Here is a 16804-nt window from a genome sequence, read left to right on the forward strand (position 1 = left end):
CAAGTTAGCAACCTGAGCAATTGTAAGGCTCATCTTATTTCCGTCACTCAGAGATATCACTGTCTTTCACTGCCTGATGTCCAGTGGCTTGAGAACTGCTGTTTCCAATATTTTGTCCATTTTTTAGCTGTTGTGGACAGAAGGATAAATCTTGTCCCTGTTACTCCATCTTGGCTAGAAGAGGAAGTTTTGCTAGTTTATTATGTTTATTTCTCTGTATTGAGCCACTGTAAATGGCATCTCAGTTCAATCATCCCTCCTGATGGATTGGGGTCAAATCTTACATGGTTATGAGGCTGCCTCCTTAGATTGTTTCTGTGTGAGTCTTTTCACTAACTGCTTTAAAGGCAGTCATTCTTCTGTTTAGAAAGCACATTTGAAAGAAATAGTACTAGGGCTAAGGAATTTTAATGCTATGGTGAAGAATGTCTCAAAGTTTGTGCAGCTAAGTCAGTCACAAAGTGATTTTCATTCTATAGAGTTTCTGTACAAAAGATTTTTCTTTAGTAACTCTTGCAAATGAAAAGAACATTCATGGGAAGAGCATGGAGATACTGAATGTACAAGCAGGAAAAAGGAAGAATGACAGACTTTGAGAAAGAAAGGGATTGAGAACAAAATTTCTCTAAGAAAAATCATGGAACCAAGTCTGTGATACATTTACACATCAGACATTATCCTCTATATATTTTAGAAAATAGTCTTATTCTTTTCTTTCCTCCTACACAAAAATCCAATGTTTATACAACTAATATGCTAAAGTGAAATATTAATCAAGGCAGACAGCTGGAAGCATTATCATCATTATTATCCCTTAATAAATGTCAAAACAAAATATGTCAAGTTCATATGAGTGTAAGGTAGTTCATACAAGTGTAAGGTAGTTCAGGGCATGGGTTGTGTACTGGTGGCCCATGGGCTTTATTTGGCCTGCAGACATGTGTTTGGCTTATAGAGAGAGCAATGGCCCAACACCATATTTTACAAAAGTGTGAATTTGTGCCAATATTTATAAATTGAAAGATTTCACATATTAGAGAGATTTCACATAAAAATCTTGGGAAAAAAGGAGCACTCAAGGTGGGTAGCAGATGTCCACTTTAGCTACAGTCTGAGCCCTTTAGTTCTTTACAATATCCATCATTCATTGTTTTCCTCTACCCTCAACTATCTTTGGCCCTTCTTGCCCCTACAGGTACTGAGGCTAGTGACATCTGCTCAAGGGTATGTATAATATTATCCCAACAAATTAACTTATATTTTTTTAACTTACAGAACAAATTTATAAAAGCATGACGGAAATATCTATTTTTTTAAAAGGAGAGATAGGATTCCTAGAAAGATACAATAAAAAGTGTACTTATTTTCCACCAATTTTAGGAAAGCTGCATGTGGGGCACATTTTAAAACTATAAATTCCTGAGGGTCTAGGAAGTATCCCAAAATGTTTATTTTTAACCAATTCATAGATAATTCAGCTACAGCTCATGTTTGGAACCTACAATCTACCCTACCTTTTGCTTACATTTCAAAAGGTACACATAAAAGGAAGCACAATTACAAAGAACCAAAAACAATGTTATTAGAAAAGTATGCTCTGGCATACTTTTCCTCCCAATGCACTCTATTTAAGCAGGAAATAAATCTGAACTTTGGGTATACAGTAAGAGTAACTCCATACATAGTCTTCAGTTTTCATGCTTCAACAAGAAAACCAGAAGAGCAAGCACATTAAAAAAATTGTTATATACCGAATTTCTATATACCAAAAATTTCTATATATTGGAGTTTCTTTGTAACTCAATGTTCTATAAGAGAACTGAAATAGATCTAAGTTCCCCTTTCAACTGTAAAATGATCCAAGTTCAGCTGTACCAAATATTTATCAACCTCAGTTAAAAGAAAATGTTCAACTTAACAAACAAAACAGTATATTAACAACTTAACAAACAAAACAGTATATTAATGGTAAGACATTCAAGTTTGCTTTTACTACTAACAGATTTCTAACTGGTAACAAAAGAATGGGGATTAACAGGTCAAAAGTGTGAGAAATGTCTGACTAATGAGGTAATTTGAGGGGGGGAGAAAAAGAAAACCAGAAAAATAAAGATATATTGTTTAATATATAAAAAAGGAAGATTTTGTATAAATTATTTTCAATAGCAAAGAGCTTTTTAGCATACTAAGAGGGTACATGTAAAGTTTCCTGTTAAAGAAGACTAAAACATCAGTTTGGTGTATTGTTCATTAATGTTTTCTCCTGGCTCTGGTGACATTACTGAAAATGAAGGCTACAGAATAGCACCCCTGGAGGGGACCTGGAGATACGAATAAAAAGACAATTTCAATTTTTGTACTTTTCAATCTTGTACAATACACATGTGTTATCTATTCTAAAATATAAGATACTTTAAAATAATAAAACAAATTTTACCTGCTAAAAGAATTAAAGTCTGTGGGCAAGAAAACTGTTCACTTAATAAAAGATCATCTAACTACTTGCATAAGAATTAGTATACAATTCGTAAGTAGAAGAGAAAAAAGGACGTGAAGACAGTTAAGGGAAAGGGTTAATAGAGATTTTTATGTTTCAAAGAACTCCAGGTTAAAAAAAAAAAAAAAAAAAGAACTCCAGGATATAATTCCACTTCTCCAAATAAGAGCAAATGTCAGTCAATTTATATTGTGAATGAGTTTTAAAACCGTATGATAAACTAAAATTTAGAAACTTTTGGAGTTCTCCTATCAGACACTTTCTACACCACCACATACAAAGCATGCAAGCCTACTGAAAGAGTTGATTCAAAGGAGAAGAAAAGAAACTTTGTTAGCAGTCACCAACAGTTTGGGGCTCTGTAAATACAGCTGTCAACCAAACCAAAGGACAATTTTTAAATGCACTAAGAATGGAATGGAGAGTTGGTCATAAACTGTTCACACCTTAATAAGATCATTAGTCCTAACCCTGAACTAAAAGTTACAAATGATTTTCACTATTAAAATTATCTAGTGTGTAGCAATTAAGTGCACAGGCATTGGGACCAGACTACCTAGATTCAAAATGCTGGCTCTTCTGCTTAATTACTCTGGGCAAATGAATCTAACTCTACCTCGGAGATATTAGTAGTATCTACCTTAAGGTTGTTTGGAGGAATTAATTTTTTACTAAACAGTACATTTTATAAGTGTGTATTATCATTATTATCTAAACATCCTTATAAAAAGTAACCCAGCCTCAACTACATCTTCTAGTTTGCCTAAAGCATTGGCTAAGATAATTTGATGTATTAAAATCAGTAAGCTCCTTCCATATTAGAAAAAAATCACCAGGCAAAATATTTCTCAACTCAACAGAACAAATTTTATATATCATTAATTCTTCACATTCTAATCTTTCTACTTCTAAAACAGGTTGGTTTTCCCTTATATATCACTATTTGGGGCATTTTGGGTTTTCTCCCTGGCTTTTTAACATTGAAAGTTTTCATAAAAAGTAAAGAAAATGAAAACTATGTCTATAATCATGCTTTGTTTACTAAATTTTATCTTTTTTCTATTTAACATTATATTTTCATGTTATTAAAAACCTCTTATCAACCTAATTTTTGATGATCACAAAATTCCATTATAAGGATTTAGAATAGTACTTTAAACCATGCCTCCTCTGTAAGCTATTTATGTTGTTTCCAATTTTATACCATTACAAATAATACTGTGATGAGCATATAAACATTTTAAAAAGATTTTCAAAAGGACACATTTTTGTCTTTATTTAACAGTTTATAGGAACTTGATGCTAGAAAAACCACAGGATAGTAGGGTGAAGACCTTGGGGGTAAAACAAGCTGAAAGTAAAATACACTACCAATGCAAGAACAACTGTTTGAAAGCTTCTGAACGACTGCATAATCTTAGATTCCAACAGATTATGGAGTTCTCTTTCACACTTTCTATGTAAACTGAGGTAATTTTTTGCCTCTCCTTGATTCTGCTTGTTTTAAAAGATACAATCAATCAATCAATAACTAAATAACTAAATAAAAGATACTATTCACATGAGAAGTTACGGTTAAGACAATTGACTGGAGTCAGACAGACATGGATTCAAAATCCCTACTCCACTACCAACCAGCTGTGTGACCTATGGCAACTCATCGAGCCTCTCTAAGATTCAGTTTTCGCATCTGTAAAATAAGAATAATAACGTCTATCTCACAGATTCGTTGTAAAGATAAATAATATCCTATTTTAAATTCTTATAGTAAATACACAAATAGTATCTCATCATTGTAACCATTTTCACTGTTCCTTTAGGTGATCTGAAAGATATCATAAACATACATGTGTGGTTTGTGTATAAATTTTTGGCTTAATCTACAGATTATAATGGCACGGGTGCTTATTTACAAACTGCTGCATCATATAATTAGCTTTTAAAGTATTATTAAGTCTAAAAAGCTAATTGTCACAATATAGAGAAATGAAAACCTTTACAATGGCCCTCATTAGGGTAGTAAAAGAGGATTTAAATAACTTCTTAAAAGATTAATAGTTTTAAAGGTATCATAAACATGAATTTTGCTGTTTATAGCATATACCATTGAAACTGTTTCTCTTGAGACAATAAACTCCTGATTAGGTCTTTTTCACATGATTAGGAGGTGAAATATATTTTAAAAGATGCTGTCTAAGTGAATTTATAAACTAGAGTAACATTATTTCCTCTAGATTTTTTTTTTTTAGAACTATTTGGTAATACAAAAAGCAGAAAAGGAAAATGCACCAGCCACCATTATATACACTTTATTAATCAAAGCAATGGCAATTAATCCTTTAGATGATTTGGCCAGCTAAGACACTATTTGTAGAGGCCTACACTGAATTTTGCTGTTACTTAACAATCAACTAGGTGACTTCAGGCAATCAACCAAGTATCTGTAGATAGCCAAGAAGTTTTGTAATATGTTGTTTCAGGAATTCAAAAATAAATCAAGTCCTGAGTTGGTAAAATACTGAATATATTTTTGAATTTTACTTTTTACATCACATTTGGTATAGCAGATAAAACATTTATCTGAATTAAAAATGGAAAAATGAGTTTCAAAACTTTTTTAGGAGTTGATCTATCTGCCAAGTATAATGCTAACACCTAAGAAAAGGATAGAAAATTTTTTTGTAGCCAAAGCAATTTGCAGAAGAGATTCCCAATTAATTAACAATTTTGAATCCTAGTGATAACTATCATTATAATAAATAAGTACAAAGACTGACAGTAAAGTCACACTAGTGGCACATAAAAAACCCAACTACTATAGCACAATATTAAACAACAGGATGAGATTTTTATTTAAACACTTTTTCTGAATTTATGGTTTATATGGCCCCTTTTAAATACAATCCCCAACTGCAGGTTAAGTGTCCCAAGCAGTAACTAATCCACATAAACTGAACAAACAACATACACACTTTACTCAGAGTCAAGATCCTTTGTCAGCTTGTTCTAACAAGTGGCAGATAGCAGCAAATGATAAATATCTTTGATTCAGTCAGTAGTTGGCTTATTGAGCAAATTCAGAAAGTGCTGAGTAAAATCACTTTCCATTTCAACCAATCTTCCCAGCCTCACTGAGTTTCCTCATTACTCTAGGCCCCATATTTCACTTGACCACTGCAGATTGCAGTAACCCCTATACCTTACCCTTTGTTTTCTGCAGATGTGGATTTAGGCCATCAATGTTCAAATTTTCAACTTCAAAGTGATAAAGCCTATAAATTATTTATCGATCTCCCATTACTCTCCCAACAGCGATGATTTCTAACCTTTACATCTCTCTTCAAACTTCCAATTTTTCACCACTCCCAAATCATAGTTAAAAGCAGACAAGCTTGCCTCTTCTGATGGCACTTTCTGAAGATAACTGCATTAAGTGTAAATTCTCTTACAGAATTCTCTTATTTTCATTTCTATTCTTCAACAGGCCCACGTCTATCTTTGTAACACTCCCTTCAATCTTACAGAAAAAGCTGCTCTCCTCCTGACCAAAGCTAACAACTCTACCTAGAGCTCACTCCTTCCCATCCAGACAAAGCCTCATAAAGAGAGAGTCTTTTTCACCTTTCTGGAACTTTAAATCTCTTAATCTCATAGAATCTGTTCTTTCACCATCAATTTTACAAAGAAATTTTTTCTGACTCATGAAATCATTCAGATCATCTGAATCTCATCTATTTTGCCACCAAATACCATCCTCCATTTCAACTTCCTTCCTATTCCTCTCCTTATCAGTATAGTAAAATGGTGTTGAAGGTAATAACACTCAACTGATCACACTGTTCTTTTTCTTCTACTTTTCTTCCATCATCTTTTGCTGGCTCCCTATGGCATCTGTTGCAACTGGTCACATACTCCTTGACAGACTCTCCTAATGCATTATCTTTAACATTACACTTTCCTAGTTCTTTTACTCTTTAGGCACTTCCTTCTCTGTCCCCCTACTCTTCTCATTTTCACATGCCACCTTCAGCACTCCTTAACACTTCCTCTCTCCTGAATTGACTCACTCATATCTTTTATTCTGCCCTGTGATACACCATGCTCTTTCCCAGACATTAATAACATCTTCAAGACAGCTCAAGCTCTACCCAAGTGAATCCTGTGACTAAGCCACACTTTCCTCCTCAAAATTTTAGAGCATTTATTCATTGTTTTCTAATATATAATGGTTTCCCATCTTTCCTGTGTTTTTTTAAACCTAGATTTTAAGTTTTTTGGTAGGAACCTTTTCCTTTTATTTTTTAATATTTCTCAATATACTGAAAACAATTCTGAACACAGAGCAGTCAGTCAAATACTCTACAGCTGTATAATTAGTTTATCTAAGAAACAAAAGACATTACAACAAAAATTAATTTATATTACTTGTAAAACATTTATAATTGTTGCTATTTTAACTGTAGTCAAATAATCCTGTGGGTATTTTTTCCTACCAATTTCCATATTTTTCACATATTCACGGGGGCATGGCCAATTTGCCCATTTTATTTCTTTTAAGATGTCAACCATTTTAGTTTTAAAGTAAATATGTAGCTACTATGTCTAAAAAGATCTTACATGTAAAACATCTGATAACCAAAGCATAGTCAGTGACCTAATCAAAACATACTAGAGGGCTTCCCTGGTGGCGCAGTGGTTGAGAATCTGCCTGCTAATGCAGGGGACACGGGTTCGAGCCCTGGTCTGGGAAGATCCCACATGCCACGGAGCAACTAAGCCCATGAGCCACAACTACTGAGCCTGCGCGTCTGGAGCCTGTGCTCCGCAACAAGAGAGGCCACGATAGTGAGAGGCTCGCGCACCGCGATGAGGAGTGGCCCCGCTTGCCGCAACTAGAGAAAGCCCTCGCACAGAAACGAAGACCCAACACAACCAAAAATAAATAAATTAATTAATTAATTAAAAAAAAAACATACTAGAGAGGCTAAAATATGGGTGGATGAAGAGATAAGCCAAGCTTTTTTCTCAGTATAATTAATCATATTTCTTAGGTTGCTGTTTTGCCCAGTATATATAGATGAAAAGGGAAGTGAAAGGTAAAGAATTCTTGTAAACTGAATCCGTGGGCTGTGCCCAATCATTTTATATATGTAATGACTCAGGAATAAAGCTCATGCAACTTTCTGAGGTAGACATTATTATTTCCATTTTACAGATCAGACACAGAAAGATTAAATTACTTATCCAAAATGACTCTAGTTACTAAAAGAGCTAAAATGCAAACCGAGGACTTCCTAAATTCAAAATCTGTGCTCTTTCTACTATACTATACTTCCAAATTTATGTTTGAATGTTAATAAATTATAACACTGCCTAGATTTAGTTTTCACAAAAGCTAAACATTTAAGAACAGACATAAATATATTAATTTTGTCTTGTTAAAGGTTAATAATAATTAAATATTTCAATGGTAGGTTAAATACTGATTTTTAAAAATTATATGACTGATACATACTTACTACAAGGAATTAACTATGAAACAATGCAAAGTATAAAGTACTAAACAATCTTAATGGCTGTGAACCAGCCTCCACAGAAAGTAAATCTAGTTTCTTAATTATCTTCTAGGTCAAGGCACTTTAATTAGCATAATGTATGTGTTAGCTATCAAGTGATAAGTCAATAAAACCAAGCCTCCTATCCCCCCCCAAAACCTAGCATAGGATCTATAATTTATTCAGAGGTACTACAACCAAATCCCATTAAACTGGAAACAAACAGCGATCAGATGTTAGGCAGTCTGGAGAAAATAATAATTGGATCCCCAATATCTACTCTCTTCAGTTTGTTTTGGGATAGCCAAGTGCCCAGCAAAAGACTACAATTCCCAGCGTCCCTTTATGTACAGATGGCCAATATAAACAGTCATTGGGTAAGACTTTCAAGAAAATTCTTTAAAAGGATCTGACTCAGCTGGAAGGCACACCCTTTTTTGCCATTTCCCCCATTTCTTCCATATATTCTGACTAGAAGGACAACATTTTTATAGAACGCTAGCAGCCATTTTGTAACCAAGGGGGCATCTTGAGGATGAAAGCCATGCAGTAAGGAGGTACAGAAGAAAAAAAAGATGTCTGGGTTCATTGCCATGTCCTAAAACAGCCAGAGCAGCTCTGGAGTCGTATGCCTGGACTTTATATTAGAGAAAAGGAAATCCCTATCTTCTTAGGTCATTGTTATGCCAGGGTCTCTTGCACTAGCAACCCAAAGCAACTTCTCATTGGAAGAAGCAAAACAAATAATTCATTGCAGTGGTCTCGTACAGGGCAAACACAAAGAATATTTCCCAAATCACTGCTCCTATTATGAAAGATGCTAAGAGATGTACTGTGGATTCTGTAGTTAAATTGTCAAATAAATTAAAATGATAAACAGTTGGCCATCTGTAACCACAGGTTCCACAACCACAGATTCAACCAACCTCGGATGGAAAATATGCGGGAAAACAAAAATTACAGAAAGTTCCAAAAAGCAAAACTTGAATTTGCTGCAGCTGGCAACTATTTATATAGTACTTACATTGTATTTACAATGATTTATGAAGTATTTATATTGTATTAGATAGTATAAATAATTTGAAGATGATTTAAAGTATATGGGAGGATTTGTGTAGGTAATATGCAAATACTATGCCATTTTATATAAGGGACTTGAGTATCCACAGCTTTTATATCCATGGGGGTCCTGGAATCAATCCCATGGAGAATACTGAGGGACGACTGTATACATAATCATCTTGGAGATTCATAAGGTATATTAGTATATTAAAGGTTCTAAAAGGGTGCACAAAATCAGTCAGGATAAACGTCTACAAAAACTTACTAAAGAATTTTAGGTTATAGGCTTCCCTGGTGGCACAGTGGTTGAGAAACCTCCTGCCAATGCAGGGGACACGGGTTCGAGCCCTGCTCCGGGAAGATCCCACATGCCGCAGAGCAACTAAGCCCGTGCGCCACAACTACTGAGCCTGCGCTCTAGAGCTGGCGAGCCACAACTACCGAGCCCACGCTAGAGCCTGTGCTCCACAACAAGAGAAGCCACGGCAATAAGAAGCGCGCGCACCGCAACGAACAGTAGCCCCTGCTCGCTTCAACTAAAAGTCCGCACGCAGCAACAAAGACCCAATGCAGCCAAAAATAAATTAATTAATTAAATTTAAAAAAAACCAAAACCCCTACCCTTTAAAAGAAAAAGAAAAGAATTTTAGGTTATGTTACACAACACTCCTAGGGGCATAGCAACATAACATTCACAAATACTAAGTAATATCTCTGTTTGGCTGTGAACAATGTACATTTAAACATACCAGAATTTATGTACCTGAGAGTATTAACTTTCAAAATAGACACTTTGGGAGGATAGATACCTTTGTCCTCAAACACAATATTATCAGAGATATTTCTGGGACTGTCTTTCTAATCATGTTTACAGTCCTAATTTAAAAGTCACTCCTTTGGGGCTTCCTTGGTGGCGCAGTGGTTGAGAATCTGCCTGCCAATGCAGGGGACACGGGTTCGAGCCCTGGTCTGGGAAGATGCCACATGCCACGGAGCGACTAGGCCCGTGAGCCACAATTACTGAGCCTGCGCGTCTGGAGCCTGTGCTCCGCAACAAGAGAGGCCGCGATAGTGAAGAGGCCCGCGTACCGCGATGAAGAGTGGCCCCTGCTTGACGCAACTGGTGAAGGCCCTTGCACAGAAACGAAGACCCAACACAGCCATAAATAAATAAATAAATAAAAATTTAAAAAAAAAATCACTCCTTTTACTTTATAATCATTTTTCATTTTAATTGAAATTATTAAATCCTCCTAAATCATTCACCTTTCTAGAACATGAATATATTATTTAATTGAATCAAACCTATGCTCAAAGAAGAGATGTGCCACTACAAAGGATCTTCAAAAACAACAGTATGCTCTAAAAGTAACTCCAAAACAGGAGATGTGTAGGGTTCTGAAAATGAGTAGTTTTGGGAATTCCCTGGCAGTCCAGTTGTTAGGACTTGGCACTTTCACTGCCATGGCCCAGGTTCAATCCCTGGTCAGGGAACTAAGATCCCACAAGCCGCGCAGCATGGCCAAAAAAAAAAAAAGGGTAGTCTGAAGAGGATGACATTTATTTTCACAAGTTCCACGAAGTGTGTTAAAATTAGGCACAGGTTACATATATCAACAAGCCCAAGTAATGAGTGGAAGAAACAGAAACATGCAGCTCAAGAAACAAAGTAGGGCCATAAACTTTGAAACAAAAAAACATATTTAAGTTCATATATTACCTTTACCCAGGGTATTAAATAAATAAATAAATAAATAAATAAATATAGATAAATAAGTAAAACTGTTATAAATAAAAGTATACCAAAAATAATAATAGCTAATATTTATTAAATACTTAGTATGCATTAGGCACTGCTCCAACTGCTTTACATGTTTTAATGAATTAATCATTTAGTCCTTACAACAATTCCATAAAAGAGGCCTGGTAATTATCCTTATTTTGTAGATGAAAAAACTAAAGCACAGGGAAAATTTCCACAAGGTCACAGAGCTTATATATCAGAGTCAGAAATTAAAACTCAGGCAGCCTGGTTCCAAAGTCTAGGGTCTAAATCCCATGCTATACTGTTGTCTCTAAATCAAAGAGGAATGGTCAACACAATGCACAGCTGCATCTAAAAACAATTCATATATATTCAGATCAGTACCCACATGTTTGTAAAGTTTTTACATATGATTTAATTTTTATCTTTACAGCTGTTTTGTGTCAATATATCCTGTCAATAGATTGGTTTACTTGGCATGAACTCAGATGATTAAATATATGTGGCCACAGACTATTCCATTTATCTGCTATCTTGGAAATGTGCCCTCTCTGTGTATCACCAGTGCCTAGTAGAGCGCCCGGCAGAGAACAGGAATTCAATGTACATTTACTGAATACAGAACAATTAAAAGGGGGGGGGGGCTGACCAGGGTTTCCCTGGTGGCGCAGTTGTTAAGAATCCACCTGCCAATGCAGGGGACAAGGGTTCAAGCCCTGGTCCGGGAAGTTCCCACACGCCGCAGAGCAATGAAGCCCATGCGCCACAACTACTGAGCCTGCACTCTAGAGCTCGCGAGCCACAACTACGGACGCCCGCGTGCCTAGAGTCCGTGCTCCGCAATATGAGAAGCCAACACAATGAGAAGCCCACGCACGCAACGAAGAGTAGCCCCCCGCTCGCCGCAACTAGAGAAAGCACGCACGCAGCAAGGAAGACCCAACGCAGCCAAAAATAAATAAATAAAATAAAATAAATAAATATATTTTAAAAAAGGGGGGTTTGGCCATCAGAACATGGTTAGATCAGTCCAGATTCATCATTACGGCTACTAGAAAAACACTCAACTGGCTTGGTTTACCAACAGTGATTCTTTAATATCCCTTTAGGTAGAAGAACAATATCATCTATTTTTAAATTAAATCTCAGTATCTCAGTACAATCTTAAAACACCCTTGAAGTTAGATGAAGTCTTGATGTACACACATAAGCATAGAGAAAGATTAAGATGAAATCTTATTTTAAAAATGTAGCTCTGTTTGGTCTTCAGCTATATAATGAGTATGATATATTATGTGATCACATTAAAATATTTTCTTTTATTTAAAAATTGAAGGAAATTCCTATTAAATTTTAATAATGGAAAATAATATAGTCTAGTTTTTTCTTTGTAACTGTAAGAATTATATAACTATGAACACTGAAGGATATGTTGGCTTGAATTACAAATAAAACAGCAATACTGCCAGGTACTGTGTAATAACACATATACTATCTGTTATTTATTTCTGTATACCTCAAAGCAGTGCCAGAATTTCAAAGTTCTGATTGAATTCAACTGACTGGTACATATCCACAATATAGTTTTAGCTAGTTTTGATCTGATAATTGAATATTCCTAAACTAAATTATATTTATTATATATTTTTAAAAATTATAAGTTATTTTGCTTTGTCTAATCTAAGAGTTTTTTGGGTTTTTTAAAATATTTTATTTATTTATTTAATTTGGTTGCATCGGGTCTTATTTGTGGCATGCAAACTCTTAGTTGCAGCATGCATGTGGGATCTAGTTTCCTGACCAGGGATCAAACCCAGGCCCCCTGCACTGGGAGCTCGCAGGTTAACCACTGCACCACCAGGGAAGTCCCTAAGAGTTTTTTTTTAATTGAAGTATAGTTGATCATTTTTTAAAAAAATGAAACACCTATTTCAGCTTTCATGAAGTACAGCCATAAGGATACATTTTAGCTTCTGTAAATTTTCACACAGTACTTAGAAAACTGGTATATGTAGCATCTGAATCATCGTGTGAAGCTCATTCCTTCACTTCTAGAAACTAGCATCAGAGTCAAATCAAAATAGACTGTTTGAAGAATGAATTTAATCAATATTATGTTCAAATAATCCTATGAAATTACATCTCAGCAAAGTCAAGAATATGAAAGACATTGAGAGAATGAATTTATCATTCAAAACCTTACAAATAAGGGAAACTCCTCTGTCAAAACACTGATTATTTCTTTTCACTTCAACATTATATTTTCCAGAAGAGATATATGACTACACTAAGACCTAAAATAAATAATCCCTTAATAGTTTAAATGTTTATTTTAAAAATTACACTTTTCTAGAAAAAGTGCTTAAGTAATACTTAAGCAGTGCTAAGAGTAACTAAGTTTCTTAAAAGGGTTCTCTTCTTTTAAAAAATTCTCAGGCTTTACTTTTCTTCCTAAAAAAAAAAAATACACCAACTTAGAATATTTTTAACCCATTCTCAGATTATATAATCATTCTAACCTTAATTTAAGTTATTCAACAAGAATGTTTCATTCTTGTTCCACAACTACATGAGAAATAAGAGGAAAAGCATTAAAATATGAAAATGATAGAGAATACAAAACATTCCATCAGACATCCTTTCAACAAAATAACTCTCAACATCTTGGATGCAAATTTTTCTGAACTGAGTAGTTAAAAAAGCATGTGTTAAAAGAAAAAAGCATGTTAAAAGAAATGAACAATCTACCAATAAGGAAAAAAAGGAACACTTAATTAAAAATAATGTTTCCATTTCTACCCACTTTAGTGTGTTTCTACTCACAACACAATAAACCAATAAAGAAAACTTTGATTTTTTTTTTTTTAAAGGTGCTAAGGGGGGTGGTGCAGCTGAGATGAACTACATGTACAGTTTCTTCTAAGCTGTGCATCAGTAGTTAACAAGTGACAAACACCATTAAAATTCACGACATAGTGTTAGCTTTCAACCATCTCAAACTGTTTAGGAACCTCATTTTTGTTGAAGGGAATTCTTTCTTGTGGGAAGAAATAGTCTCAGAACTTCCTTGGTGGCACAGTGCTTAAGAATCCGCCTGCCAATGCAGGGGACACGGGTTCGAGCCCAGGTCCGGGAAGATCCCACATGCCACGGAGCAACTAAGTCTGTGCGCCACAACTACTGAGCCTGCGCTCTAGAGCCCGATAGCCACAACTCCTGAGCCCGTGTCCCACAACTACTGAAGCCCACACGCCTGGAGCCCATGCTCCGCAACAAGAGAAGCCACCTCGATGAGAGGCCAATGCACCACAACGAAGAGTAGCCCCCTGCTCGCCGCAAGTAGAGAAAGCCCACATGCAGCAACAAAGACCCAACGCAGCCAAAAATAAATAAATAAAATAAATATTTTTTTTAAAAAAGGAAAGAAAGTCCCTCGTGCAACTCTATGTTCACGTTAAAACTAATAAGACGGTTTTCTGTTGGAAAATTCAATCGTACCATATGGCAACTAACAGTCTCCATTTGTAAAAGAAAAAAAAAAGCTTCCCCAGATAGAAAAACCTTGAATCAAATTCCAACACTTAAGTTGAAATGATGACTTTCTCTATTTCCTGAAACTGTTGTAGTACCCAAGAGCAATTAAGCCGTTGGTTGGATTCAGAGCATACTGATATAAATGATAAACATAAGGACACTCAAGTTCCTCCTCTCAGTTAACTTTGAAAAGGAAAACCTCACAAGTAGGTATAAGGAATTGAGGAAAGCGTTAAAAATGTGATATTTCTCCTCACTTAAAAAAACTATCAAAAATAATATATTTTAAATTATACATCTAAAGGAAATGACTATATATATCATATTTATCTCATTTCAGATGATGGGAAATTGTAATACAAATTTCAAAACCTTTAGGTAATACAGAACTTTCTGTGATGATAGAAATATTCCATATCTGAGCTGTTCAAAACAGGGGCTACTAGCCACAAGTGGCTACTGAGCACTTAAAATTTGGCTAGTGGGGGGAGAGAAGGACTGGGAATTTGGGATTAGCAGATGCAAACTATTATATATAGGATGGATAAACAACAAGGTCATACTGTTTAGCACAGGGAACTATATTCAATATCCAGTGATAAACCATAATGGAAAATAATATGAAAAAGAATATATGTATATGTATAACTGAGTCACTTTGCTATAGAGCAGAAATTAAACACAACACTGAAAATCAACTATACTTCAATAAAAATTTTTTAAAAAATTTGGCTAGTGGGAATTAGGAACTGAATTTTAAATGATAGCTAATTAAATTAATTTAAATTTAACCACATATGCAGCTCTAAGGAACTGGAGGGAAATATTTATACCTTAAATTCTGATTCAAAGAGTAAAAATCCTGTAGATGGGCAGATACATCGTTGCTTCTGAAACATATTTATTCTTAAAAAATTCTTGTGATTTACGTAGAGGAAAATACCAAAACACAACATAAAAATGTTGCTGCATTTGTGGGAATCAAATTTTCTATACTCACCTTCTAGAGAGGACTAGAATATTGGTTTGTAAGTTGGCTCCATGTTGTAATTTCTTAGGGCACTTCCAAAAATAAGGATGTCTGGGTCTTACCCCCAAAGATTCTGGTTTAATTGGTCTGAATTGAGTCCTGGGCATAAAGATTTTTAAAACCTACCCAGGTGATTCTAACATGCAGCCAGAGTATCACTAAACTAGAAAGAAAATAAACTGTTAAGTACAGATGCAGTGTGCAACTAAAGACATTTCTTTGCTGGTAGGCAAAGAGGGCCTTCCAACAACACAGATTCAAGTCAAAACCCCTGAGGGCTATTGTGAGTTACATGTTCTAAACATTCAGGAATGATTTGGGTGTACAATCATAAGTTTTTGCTATTATTGAATGTTATTCAATTACGTAAAAGAGATTAGAAAGGAAGGAAATAAACTAAATACTGAGTGTCAATTTGCACTTGCCACTTTTGCTTATATTATTTAATTTCATCCCCAACATACCTTGGGAAGTAGATATTATTAAATTATTTACAGATGTGGAAAGTAAATTTAAAGATGTTCTCTAGGATTTGGACACATGTTTCTCTGACAGTAAAGCCCACATTCTTTATACTACAGCAGAATTCTCTCTGAGAAAGTTTGTTTCAATAAATTTTCATACTGTATTCAAAGAAAAATAAAGAAAAAGCAGGATTCAGTGGTGGAGCACAGGATAAGGCAAACACGCTTTAACAGGTGCTTAAACCAGTTCCTGTATTTCCTAAGCACCTGATAGCAAACCCGGGGAAAAACATGTTCGTCTGTGGTTCAAATCTACAGCAGCCTCAACACTAGACCATTTAGAAGTTACTGCCTTTCTATCCTAAGAAGTTAAATAATTGGTCTCCTACTGCCTCACAAGCTATTAGCTATAGTCATACATTTTTCATACAGGATAGAACAGGATGCTTATTCACAGTGACTGACACTAAACAAGAATAAGACAAGGGTCTTAAAGATGTTTTCATTTTGCCCCCTAGACTCACAGGATTACTGGAATTACTCCTCGTGGAGCAGTTTACAGACCACAGTTTCGATGTGACATGCTTACAGTGACTATGTAACTTTAACTTAGATCATTGATGTTCTACATTAATTACTCATTAAAAGCTTTTTAAATCCAGTTCCTGGGTTGTTCAACCCATCTTAATTTTCAAATTAAGAAAAGTTGTCAGTGGAAAAAATTGGAAATCCAGAGCAACAGACCCTCACCCTTCCCATCAGCACTAATCCTTCTATTCTGAGACCCAATATCCTGTCTCCTTTTTCAGGCTCCAGCAGTGTAAAGGGACATTAACTCAAATGAGTCACACTTGGTTACATCAGAGGCCTGAGAGGAGAAAACCTTCAACTTTCTAT

At 35.1% G+C, this 16804-nt stretch overlaps 1 protein-coding gene and 1 long non-coding RNA gene across 19 annotated transcripts in view; one reads left to right on the top strand and one right to left on the bottom strand.

Moving 5' to 3' along the window:
- The window catches only part of LOC309628322, a 129346-nt gene extending 115057 nt beyond the window's left edge, over positions 1–14289 (top strand). Inside the window, exon 2 of the long non-coding RNA XR_014244418.1 lies at positions 7170–14289. This is a non-coding gene — a long non-coding RNA (uncharacterized lncRNA). The remainder of the gene's footprint in view (positions 1–7169) is intronic.
- The window catches only part of PTPN13 (protein tyrosine phosphatase non-receptor type 13), a 247308-nt gene that overhangs the window by 227404 nt on the left and 3100 nt on the right, over positions 1–16804 (bottom strand). The gene's annotated exons all lie outside the window — the stretch shown is intronic.

The sequence above is a fragment of the Balaenoptera borealis genome (genome assembly GCF_965194805.1).
Source record: "Balaenoptera borealis genome assembly, chromosome: 4".
Classification (NCBI taxonomy): Eukaryota; Metazoa; Chordata; class Mammalia; order Artiodactyla; family Balaenopteridae; genus Balaenoptera; species Balaenoptera borealis.